The sequence below is a fragment of the Pinus tabuliformis genome, chromosome 7, assembly GCF_031772625.1.
Source record: "Pinus tabuliformis cultivar Carrire ecotype Pingquan chromosome 7, CPIR1, whole genome shotgun sequence".
In the NCBI taxonomy this organism is placed as follows: domain Eukaryota; kingdom Viridiplantae; phylum Streptophyta; class Pinopsida; order Pinales; family Pinaceae; genus Pinus; species Pinus tabuliformis.
In genome coordinates, this window is record NC_142293.1 from 1,626,781,450 (window position 1) to 1,626,794,293 (window position 12,844).

The 12,844-nt window shown below is 37.6% G+C and overlaps 1 non-coding gene across 1 annotated transcript; it reads left to right on the plus strand.

Moving 5' to 3' along the window:
• The first annotated feature begins 4,465 nt into the window (after positions 1-4,465).
• On the plus strand, positions 4,466-4,568 carry LOC149254471 (U6 spliceosomal RNA). The gene has a single exon (XR_016267596.1). It is a non-coding gene; the product is annotated as a U6 spliceosomal RNA (small nuclear RNA).
• The last annotated feature ends 8,276 nt before the right edge of the window (positions 4,569-12,844 follow it).

Consider the following 12,844-nt stretch of genomic DNA (forward strand, 5'->3'; position numbering starts at 1 on the left):
TTTTAGCTCTATGCATTCAAAACAAGGATATAAAATGGTATAGATATTGTGTGTTCAAGGAATCTGATAGGAGGTAAAATTAGATTTATATCTCTAAAATAAGTCAAATGAGGAAGCATAAGCCTTGGAGATAATGATTCAAGAAGGATAATTGGAAAATGCATAATTAGTCTTTGATGATGGAAAGGAAAAAATTCAGAATGTTCTATGGGTTGAAGGTCTAAAGCATAATATGTTGAGCCTAATTTAAATGGTTGTTCAAGAGTATGATCTCACATTCCATTCTAAAGGATGTGAAATAAGAAAATAGGTTTGAGAAAGATTAGTAGAAAATGAAATGACGTTTCCAGACAATGTATATGTCCTCAACAAAATTAATATAAAGAAAAACCACTCTATGGGAGTAATATCCCTAATAGCTCATTAATAAAAGAAAAATATAAGATAAGTGAGAGACAACAACACCTCAGGCTACACTAAGAATATGGTAACTTTTGAGATTTAGCTACATGAGAAGGATGATGAAAGGGATTTTTTTCAAGAAGTGAATTAGTAGTTGAAAGTGAAGTGAATGGTAAAATTCAATTAACAAGAAAAGAAAAAAGGGGAGAGTTGAAAATAAGGAGAAGTGTTATTTCAGGGCGAGTAGCCCTTTAATGTCAAAAAGAGTTAATTTGTAAAAAAAAAAAAAAAGCTTAAGACCAAGAGGAAAAGCCTTAAGAGAAGAGCTACAAAAGAGGAAACATTGCATGGAGGGACATATAGACACATCCTTGATAGGGGAATTCTAATTGTAGATGAAGGAGAAGTAAGTGAATGGAGGGACACATAGATACATCCTTGACAGGGGATCCTAATTATAGAAAAATGAGAAGTAATCGAATGGAGGGACATATAGACACATCCTTGATGAGGGAATCCTAATTGTAGACAAAGGATAAGTAAGCAAATGGAGGAAGTAATTGTTCTTTTGTTAAGATCTCAGAGGGATAAATTACATCCAAAAGTAAAAATATCCCCTTTCCATTGATTTCAAAGGGGGAGAATATGTAGACATAAGGAGAGATAATAAACAAGGGGACAAGTTGGATTCACTAAGAGAATTTTCAAATAAAGGAAGAGTTGGAGACACTAAGAAAATTTGCATAGAAAATAAGATTTACAGATAAGGAGAAGCACAAATTTATGAGGAGGATCCCTTTTTCATTAATGTCGAAGGGGGAGAAGTTACATGCATAAGGAAATTATAGACAAGAGGAGTTATTTACTATTATTGAAAAATTGACTAAGGGTTTCCATCAATGAAAAAAAGGGATATTATTGGAAATACTTTTTTCAATGATGTCAAAGGCAAGGGGAGACTACATATGTCCAAGATAAAGATTGGAAAATCAAGATTGTTGGCAAGATTTTTTTTGGACTTTTGATGCCAAATTTGGATACCTTGTCTTGGAAGGAACTTTTACTCTAATATCATAGATCAAATTAGAGCATATGTCATATGGTTGGGAATATTATTCCAAGATATTTCCAGTGGTATATGGTACCTCCTCTAAATCCATGGGAATGAGGATATATGAAATATTTCATCAAGATGGTCCAACCAAAGTATAAGCAGGCTAACCCAACCAGTTTTACAAGTTGGACCCATAAGTGAACATATAAATTGTTGAAAATGCAACAAGATGATGGAGCTTAGTGGAAAGGAGTCGCCTTCACTAAGTGGGCCCGCAGGCTATTTTTGGCGCAAAGTCTATTTTTAGACATATGGATCATGGTCTATGAGTTGCAATATGTTATTTGTGGATGATTGGTCATGTTGGTAAAAATAGATGGACTTATATTTTTAGACATATGGGCAGGTTTCTATTTTTAGACTTCCAGGCTAAAAATAGAATAGTCAAATATTATTGTCTCATAATAATATTTGGACTATAAACATTATCTTATCCTCTTGGAGCACTTCAATTTGAGCTACAAATGTGGCACATGCAGCTGTCAGAAGGAAATATGCTTTTCTTATGGCTCAGTTGAGCTATTGCCTACAGGATTTTAGTTAGAACTCATATGGTTGAGTTTCGGTGGAGTTGATTGTGGAGTTGATGGAGTTGTGTTCAGTTTGACGTGGTTGAACTAGTTGCATTTTAGTCTAACTAAAGAATACACTAGTGATGAGTGATGTGAATTAAATATTAATTAATTCACTAATTATTAACTCATAAAGCAACTGAAGAATACATCAGTTAACTCAGTGCATGTACATTTCAGTGGAGACAGGTGTTAGAGGTTGAGATTGCTATCAGTTGTGACTATAGTTGTGCATGAGATCTTGCACAATCAATGGGATTGAGTTATGCCAATGAGGACTGCGCAGTGTGGGCCAATACCAAGGTAATTGTAGCTTGTGCTCACGTGATTTTCACTTTGGATTGTGCAGTGGAGGCAGGAAAAGCAGCGGAGGAGATTTGAACCTGTGACTTGTTCGGATCTGAGCTAGTTTTGTGTGTAACAGGTGGAGATAGTACTGAGTACTTGTGAGGAGTATTGTACTATGTATTGTTACATGTTATCAATCATTATAATATACAAATAGTGTGGGGTTTTCAGCTGTAAGCTTTCCCCAGGTTACATACTGTGTTAATGTGTGCATGCGATTGATGTTTCATTGATTTTAATGCTGCTAAATTGATGATCAACGTAGAGGAGGTTATGTATTATGCATGTATTCCACAGTCGTGTATAATCGGTATAATCTTTGTGAATAAGTGTTTATTATTCAAAATTTCTACATAAATACTATAAATAAAGGATAGATGAGTTCATTTGAATCATTTGAATCATTCGAAGCAAGGAGATATCTAAGGTCACAAGAGGAGACAATTTTTGGGGTGATTCTTAGAGTCTAAAAGTGGAGGAAAAAGTGTGACTTATGAGGTGAAATAGTCATCTTGAAATTTTCATTATAAATTTTATTCTAGAACAATATTTCATACCTTAGTTTGCTATAATTTCAGAGATATAGTCTAAGGAAGTTAGGCCTCTCAAATACTCATAAAAAAGGTCAGCTTCGATTTTTTGTTGTAACATTTTCTCTAGGATGTGTCATACCATGAAACTTGAAGGATACAAATAAATTATGATTATTTACCTATGTTTCAAATTTTATACCTTTGATTTTATAATTTTAGAGGTATGCTCTAAGGAAGTTAGGCTTCCTTAATGCTCTTGAAATCTACTTCAAACATGTTAGCTTGATAATTTTTTCTATAACATTCTTTCTGTGATATTATAGACTATGAAATTTGGAGGGGATAGAGGAGAGATATTAAGGTACCTATGATAGAAATTTCAAACCTTCTTTGACTATAAATTCCAGGGATATTATTTGAATTTAATGTTCCTAAATGCTCCTTAAACATGCTCCAAATAGGCTATCTTGTCATTTTTTCTTATAGGTCTCTTTTTGAGATGTTGTAGGCTATGAAATATGGAGCAGACATAAAATAAATATTTATGTGCTTGTGGTATAAATTTCAAAACTAGGTTTTCAAAATTGAATATGTGACATGTTGTGAAAGTTTGTTCTTGGTAAAAAGCAAAAAGCAACAAGTTTTGGGAGAAGTACACTTGGTGAAGAAAGAATCAACAAGTATACTTGGTGAAGGTCCAAGCAACTAATAGGCTAGGTGAAAGTAGTAGCAGCAAGAAGAATCGGTGAAAGAAGAAGAAGCTAATAGGAATTGTGAAGAAGAAAACAAACTAAGTGAAGTAGGTTGGTTCCTACAAAGAAGTAGAGGGGATTTGTGTCTCTTGTAGGTTGGTTCCTGCAAAGCAAAAAAAGGGATTGGTGTCTCCTATAGGTTGCTTCCTACAAATTGTAGTAATAGTAGTTTAATGCCTACAAGATATTTCATATAAAGAAGTTTTGTGGTTTTCTCCCATAAGAGTTTCCATGTATATCTTGTGTTGTTCAATTTATGATATTGATTTTTTATGTTGTTCAAATGGTTAAATAAGTAAAAATTGTCATTATACTAATCCACCCTCCTCTAAGTATAATTGTGAATTAAATAATAAAATTAAATTTTGTTTATAAAAGTTGACAATGTAATCTTGCCATTTACTTTGGAATCTATGTTGGAAGTCATGTTTCATGCAACACTTGCTACACACCAACATAGTAATGTATCTCATGTATAATGACATAGTTTGAAAATTCTTCTAAATACTTTTCCATGATCCATGGATAGTAAACAAGGTAAACAGTTAGCCTTGATTACTAGGCCTAACCCCAAGAAAATCAAAAGAATGGAACTCATGACCTCCAAAACTTTAAAGCAGAGATAACAATTTTATATATTGCTCATAACTACTTAAAATAACCTTCAAAACTTTTTCAAAATATTTTATTAAACAAATGTAAGATTAAGTAAAATGCTTATTAAAATAAAACGCAACTTCTTGTGTCCCTTTGGAGACATCTAACAAAATTGGAACAATATAGAGAAGATTAGCATGGCCTTTGCTTAAGGATGACATGAACAAATTGAGAAATGGTCCAAATTTTAATCCACGAAGGTTAGCTCAATTAGTCAAGTCCCCGCCATTAAAGCACCTTTGTTTTTTTTTTAGACTGTAACGGTTATTGGAATTAGGGCGGCAAACCAGCTGCCGCGTGCTTGAACATTACAACAGATTCTGAGTTGACATTGCTAATGCACAGAAGCGTATCTCTCTATTGAACCAGATCCAGGAGATATCAATCCTCGGGTTGCCAGATGACAGGGATGCGTTACGCCCGACTCTTTTTGGTCTTGCTCAGGCTTGAAATGATGGCTGTCCTTCATGAAAACAGAGTCCGCGTTAACCTTTCCTTGAGCCTTCTTCCTACCGGTCCTTCTGCATCCCTGTTCCTTAATCATCACAACTGAAAGCTTGAGCGACAATGGTATCGCATCTACGTCCGAACCTGGGCACCGGCGGGAGGCGCTAACCATAGTAGAAATCCATTAGTATGGTCTGAAATGGAGCCTTCATCTTTAATATCGATTCTGGGTGGAAGACTTTTAATCTGAAAGACTACTTCAGTCAAATTAATACCCTGTTACCCGGTCTTTGCTTTTTAGATAGGAACAGGCTTTCTGAACAGAATGAGATCACTGATATTGAGGCTAGGCGTTGAGGACTAAATGGGGGCAAATCGAAAACAGTGGATTAAGGAATGATGCAGTCTTCCTCGTCGGAATTGACTAACAGGGATCTTCTGTCTCGAATGGAGCCCAAGTTGGCTTCAAGGTCCGCTTGATCATTCAGATGCCTCAGAATGTGAAAGAAATTTATTTTCTGGAACAGAGGTAGGATAAGCCTGATTTTCTTGAAAATGGAGGCTAAGAGGACCTGAGAGGGGATTGTGTTGAGATTCAGAGCTTGAATGATTAGCCTGGAGTCTCCAAAGACTGACAGCTTCAAGATGTTCCTTTTGAGAGCTAGATTGAGCCCTTGCCACAGAGCCAAAGCCTCAGCTCTGTTATTGGATTCGATGCCCAGTCCCCATTGATATCTGAGCTCAGTGGAACCATCCGGATTCAGAAGAACCCCACCTCCTCCCGCAGCCCCGGGGTTGCCCTTAGAGGCCCCATCGAAGAAGAGGCAATGTTCCTCCAGGACAGAGCGCCATTTAATAAACATCTGTTCTTCCAGGCGGATTTCCCAATTCGCATGGGGGATTGCAAGGGGCATTGGCTTGGTGTCATAGTGTGGAACCAGTTCTTTGAGCCATATCTCCTCCTCGCTGTCCAGATCAGCTTCATTTTTTATTGCCTGTTTGGTGTCCAGAGTTTCTCCCAGTAAAGCTTGGATTTTAGTTATGATTTTGCCCGGTGTACATTTCTCATCCCTGAAAATTCTATTGTTCCTCTCCAACCACAGCTTCCAGCAAGTAAATTTAGGTATCCACATCCAGGCTGTTTTGAGGAGGCTTTTTTTTGAGAGATCAAACGGAGTTAAGGAGGTCCAGTTGTGAAGCAAGGTGTTAATATTACCAGGGATCTCGACTTTGTCAGCTCCTGTTCTCAGGACTCCCCTCCAAACATCACGGGCAAAGGGGCATAGCAATAACAGGTGATTAGCGGACTCTTCCTCGGACATGCACAGTGGACATCTGGAAGGTCCTTCCATTCCACGTTTTCTCAAGATATCTCTAGTGAGAATGCTGTTGTGGGCTAGCGTCCAGCAGAAGAAGTCGATTTTGGGCAGCGAGGGGAAGGCCCAGATGAATTTCCATTGAGCTGGATCAGGGGGAACATTAGGGATCGCTTTCCTGCTTTTGTAACCTTCAGCAACTGTGTATTTGCCTGAGAGGGAGCCCCACCCTCTTTTGTCTTTAGCTGATGCTTTAATTGGAGATTTCCCTTGAAGCTTGTCTAACAGAATCTTGGCTTCCACCTGCAGCTGTTGGGGGACCTCTCCCAAATTCCAACTAGCCCACCTACTTCCAGCATCCTCCGTCCATGTTGAGATGTCCCACAGTGTGTTCAGATTGTTTGACTGTAGCCATATTTTAATGTTTGCAAGGCCGTCTACCTGGTTTAATGACTGATCACCAAGGATTGGGTCATCCCAAATTCTGATATTTTTCCCATTACCTGGAATCCAGTATAGATTTTGACTGAAGTGCTCCATAGCTGATAGGCAAAGCTTGAAAATCGGAGAGCCTTTACGTGTTTTTGGAGGCTGGTCCAAGCATCTCAGCCGCTGTCCCTTGAAATATTTTTTCCACAGCACTTTCTTGCTCCAGCTAGTCTTCCCATCAACAATGCTCCATAGTATTTTGGAGCCCAGGGAGAGATTCTGGGCTCCCAGATCTCTTAAGTGAAGGCCTCCTTCCAGAGTTGGCTTTTTAACAGTATCCCATCTGACTAAATGAAGTCTTTTTTCATTGTTTTTCCCCCCTTCCCAGAGGAATCTTCTCAGCAGACTGTCCAATTTACTGAGGAAAGTTTTGGGAGCAAGCAGAATGGAGTTATGATAAAGCGGCATACTTGTGAGCACTGATTTCATCAGGATAATCTTCCCCGCATTGTTCAGCCAGGTGGCTCCCCAAGCTTGGATTCTGAGTTTTATTTTGTCAAGCATTGGCATCCAGTGGGCCACTTTAGGAATGGATTTGAAGATTGGGATCCCCAGGTATTTGAAAAACTCCCAGGTCTGAATTCCTTTCATTTCTAGTAGCCTGGCTATATCAGCGAGATCCTTGACCGAGCAGTTCCAGCTGTAGATGGTGCTTTTTAGATAGTTTATCTTGCTACCCGAGACCTCCTTGTAGATATCCAGCTCCTTCTTAAAGGATCTTGCGGAATTTATGCTCGCTCCTCCAAGCAGAAGGGTATCATCGGCGAATTGGGCATGATTAATATCTTTAATGTTGGGAACCATTCTGAGTCCAGGCAGAGATTGGATTTGTTGACAGCAGTTTAGTTGAAAACTGAGCACCGAGGCTTGAATGGCATAGAGAAGCGGGGAGAGCGGGCAACCTTGTCTTAAACCCCTTGAGGCATTGAAGAACTTGGTTGACCGGCCATTTACTAGTGGCGCTATCCAAGGGAAGGCAATGCAGGCTTTCACCCAATTGATGAAGGTTGAAGAGAAGCCCAGTTTCTCCATAACAGCATAGAGGAAATCATGTCTCACCCTGTCAAAGGCGTTAGCCAGATCGAGCTTTATCACCATTCCTTTCTCTTTTCGCTGGCAACTTGATTAAAGCACCTTTGTTATTGATAAGTCATGGGTTCAATTATCTCAACACTCTCGGGGCTAGGCTCTGTGTTTGAGATGGCAGGAAGTGATCTCTTCTGGTGGATTTGTTTGGTACAAATATTCTTTGGATGTAATGGTCATCAATCTCTGGGGTCCATGAAACAAATAGAAAAGAAATAACTTAACTCCTTGTATAACCCCTATGAATATGAAAACTACCTACAACTGGATAAAAATGCCCTATAAAGCTTTATTGTTCCCTAATCGTTGAATGTGTGACAATGGACATATATGCAAATAGAGATCTATGTGTGAAAATAACTTCCTTCCCTTCTCTTATTGAAATATAACTCAACTCTTTGTATAACTCCAAGCAACTTCCTTCCCTTCCCTCTTTGTTTTAGACTTGATATATTATCTACCTTCCTTTTAGTAATGTAAATGATGTGAAAAGTAGTTGAATATTTGCTCAATTTTAAATAAAAAGTGTGTAGAATTTAGTTTGCAAGATAACCACTTTATGAAAAGTTATCTTATAAAGTTTGAGCTTTTTTTTTTGTGACTAAGTTAACCTAGGCAAAGGCTACCCTTTTATTAGATGGAATATGAATGATTAACCCATAATGAGATGTTATTCACTAGGGTTGTGTGAGGCTCGATCAATCCTAAATTCCCCTTGGGATAGTTAATTCCCCCAATATAGCTCACATCCTCAACCCCTCCCCATGAGGTTTGAACTTGTGAACTTGCGGGGACTAAACTCCACATAAAGAAACTAGTCTACACCTCGTGGGTATTTTATAAAATTATTTGAACTAAAAGAGTATATCAGTTAACTTGTAAAATAATAACTTATGAAAGTTGTGATAGAAAAGTATTTTTGTTTGAGTATCACGAGGAAAAAATGTTAAAGATTATTATCTAAAGTATAATTTCATTAGAGTAGATGATATTTTTTTGTTTCTTGACGGTGGTGGATGTGAATTTCATTATTTCTTTGAGGTTCATTTTATAAAACATTATCTCCCTTAAATTAAATAAATAAATAAATCCACTCTCCCCTCTAAGTATTTGAGGTTCCCATTAATTTTCAATCCTAAACAAGTTTCTTGTTGGAATAGCATACTTATGAAGCTTCATAACAATGTTAGAAATTGGACATTTCGAGCATTGGATTTTCCGAATATTTGATCCTTACAAAGACAGTGCTTTAGGCTATCTCAATTATCAAATGTCGGTCATGCTGGCTCCTAAAGTGGTTTGGTGAAACCTCATTTCAAAGTGGAGGGATTTTCTTTGGAGGGGGGTTAAGAAGGACAATAGGTGGACCTTGGTTGCCTAGGACACTCTGATCTTACCTAATAAGGCTAGTGGTTTAGGATTACGCAACCCATAAATTCTCGATGCGGCTTTAGGAGCTAAGATTTGGTGGCAGTGGCTGATAGGTGGGTTAGAGGTCTAGAAATATATTTGGTTGAGGAAATATGCTATGTTACTGTCTAATAAAGAGAATTTGAGATATGAGAGAAGTATATATGGATCTATCATTTAGAGGTGGGCACAGGAAATCAGTCAAATCATATGGGAACATGCCTTTTGGAAGGTTCAATTAGGTGACTCAGCCTTATTTTAGACAGAATATTGACAACAATTACCTAAAATTACTGCCAATGAAGAGTTTTGACTGGTGTAGCCCTTCACTACTGGTTTAGGTATGGTACAAGTTCTATATTATTAGAAGGAGGGACAAAACGATGAGATGTGGAGGAAATGGAAAAAAAAAGGGAATATTGACCTTACACTTCTTAGGAGCTACCATGGGAGGCCTTCCAAAATGAATTATTGGAGAGGAAAATTCATTTCTCATAGGATAGTGATATTTTGTGGTGAGGAAATAGGCCTGGGGGTACATTCACACACAAGGAATCATATTCTATTTTAGTAAATAGGAGGATGGAAAATCTGAGTATTTGGGGTAGAGTTTGTTTGGGGTACCACTGGCCTAAAATATCAACCTTTCTTTGGTTTCTCATAGACTCATATGGTAAAGGATTCCTACGTGGGATTGGATCAAGAAGAAAGATATGGAAGGACCCCCCCTATTTCCCTCTTTGTTTCAATATGGAACAAACGATGGAGCATCTTCTCAACTCTTATTTGTTCACTAAAGTGTGGGATATTATTATTTATACCTTTGGCATTAGTAACTAGTAGTGAGATGATCTGGTCAGTACATTGGTGAAATGGGATTGGTTTGCTCTTAAAATACCTATTCTCTATCGTGCCTGGTGTGTAGCCATTGATTTCCTCCTTTGGAATGTGTGGAAGTAAAGGAATGCTCGCATTTTCCAAGATCAAAAGAAGACAATTCCAGTGACCTGGTGATTACAAATATTCGTGAAACTATTCTGGTTGCTTCTTGGTCTATGGATTGTTGGAAGGTGGATGATTGTGAGGTTCTTATACTGGAAATGTTGAATTTACATCAAAATATGATCACATTTCTATCCAAACAAGACCATATGTTAGTGTCTTCATCGAATTTTTATTTTTCTCCTCCTCCTGAAGGTTTTGTGGTATCTTTTGAGAATGTTGAGGTTGATGGGTTTGGTGGTGTTTTCCAAGATTGGAATAATACTAAGGTGCATATCTTTGCTCAGAGTTGTGGATTTACTAGCAATAATCTAGCAGAATTTCTAGCTTTAGAGAAGCACCTTTTGATAGAAATTCGTGATCGATTCCTCCTACTACAAGTTGATGGGGATTTCCAAGTTGTGATCAAGTGTATCGAACACCTCCTTAATGGGTAAACTATAGGAAAATTGGTAAGGAGTTGGCATTTGGAGGGTGTTGTTAGACGAATTAGTGCATTGTTGGCTAAGATGGACTATGTAATGGCTACTCATACTAAGTGGGCTGAAAATAAGGTTGTGGATTTTGTGGAAAATTTATGGTGTAGGTCTAGAAAATTGGTGTTGGACGAAGCGAGTCCTTCCTCGGTTTTGAGTGAGGATATTCAACAAATCCGAGCCCTGCTAGATAATGATAAGATATCCTACGATAGGGGTGCTATTAAAGATGATAACAAAGCCTCCTTGTGAGGTGTTCCCTCTCAACAAATGTCTCAAATTTGTTATGGTGTGGCAAAACATTGGTGAAGGGCATTGGAAGGTGTTTTGCAGGTCCCATCAATTTAAATGGAATCTTATGTCTTTGGGGTGGTGAGGGTACGTAACTTGTGGGAAAGGATGTGAGGTTGCATACTCACTCTCCTTTTTCTCAGCTTGGTTGGCATCATTATTACTTGTGCATCTATTGTATATGGGTGAGGCTAGTCTTTCTTAGGAGTTTGGTTTCACACTATCAATTATGTTTGTGCTAGGAAAGTTACTAAGGCATAACGAGGTATTGTGGTTCTTAATTCACCAATTATTTCACTACATTATGAATCTAGTTATGTGTTTATATGATTCTTCTTAAGTGTACTATAATTATTGTTTGGATTTTTATTGAACTGTATCTATATTATTTTCTCTGTCGAGTTTATTAGGGTTGCAGTTGGTGCATAATCTTCATGAATTTGGTATTCAATCTATCTCTATCTAATAGTTTCGATACATTTCATAAGAGTATTATTTGTCTTGGCATAGTGTTTCCTTTGATGGGTGTCACATGGCCTCTCCTCTAGGAACCCTTGGTGTGTATCTTAGGGTTTATCTTTTCATTTGGTTTTGACCTCAATTTAGTTGGGTTGCATTATGTTGTGGGGGAGAAAATTGTTTCAATTGTGTAGTTGGATACTATTTTTTTCTTAGTATGGTTTGGATATGGGGGTTTTGGAATATTTTATCATTGAATTGTCTAGAATTGGGTTATTTTCTTGAATTTGGCCCTCTGTTATGGCGTTGGGGGGATTATTTTCTAGTTTTGCATTCAAGAGAGCAAGGATGAGTTGTTTGTCAATCCTCTTGTTTTCTTGGTCGTGGTTTTTGTACTTGTTTAGTCTGTTAGCCTATTTTTGGCTTCATGCCTCCTTGTCAGAGAATGATGGGTCAGAGGGGCGGTATGGGTAATTTTGGTTTCAAACAAACTTAACATTTTGATTTTTATTCCGTTGGAATGTTATTTGATGTCGTTCCTCTTGAACTGAGGAGAAATATTCTTCTCTTGGAGGAAAATGAGACTGAGAAGTGACTCTATCGTTTTTATTTTGGGATTTAGATACTAGGTTTCGATATGAAGAGGGTCTTAGACCTAGGTATATTTCATAAGAAGAGACTACATTTTTTGTACTCTCTTGCTTTGCACTAGAAAATGGATACTTTTCTTCTTTTAAATTTTAAAGATAAATAAGTTGATTGTTATAATTTACTCTAGAATAGAATATATTAAGCACATGTTGCACAATCAACATTTCTATCTTTATAATGTGGATTCTAGACTAGCTTGGGTGGAGAGTTTTCTTGTGTCAAATTATTCCTCTGGTGATCTCACTAGCCCTCCTAGTGATCTTGGTTATTATATTTACCCACCAGCGGATATGTTTTGGGATCTTACCATTATTTCATCAGACCATGATTAAGTTTTTAGGACATTTTTTTGCCACTATTTTTCCATTTTGTTACAGTGTTGTTGTTGTGTCTCCTGGAATCCTAGTTTGGCTTTGATTTTATTACAATGGTCTCTCTACTTGCCCTAGATACTAATGTTTTATTATGCATCTTTGTCATGCTAGTGGATCTTTCCTTTCAGGTGGACTTTCTTGTTGGATTTGCTAGCACTCATTGGCCTCTTTTTGGAGTTCTACCCATGTTGTCTCTATGAAAAGTCTCTCTATGGTCTGATGACTCAATATTGGATCTTGGTAGTTGCATGTCTTAATTATGGTAAGGAGGTGATATTTGTTGGGAGGGTATGGCTGGTATTTTACCCTTCCCCTTCTATGGGCTTAATGTATATTCCAGAAATTTTGTTTTGTTGTCATGGGCTAGTTAGTCCTTGGCTCTTTCTGGTTTGCTAGCAGTTTGGTTTTCCACTCATTGTAACTGACATTTCCTTCTTTAGGTCTTTGCGACCACATTCAGTTGGC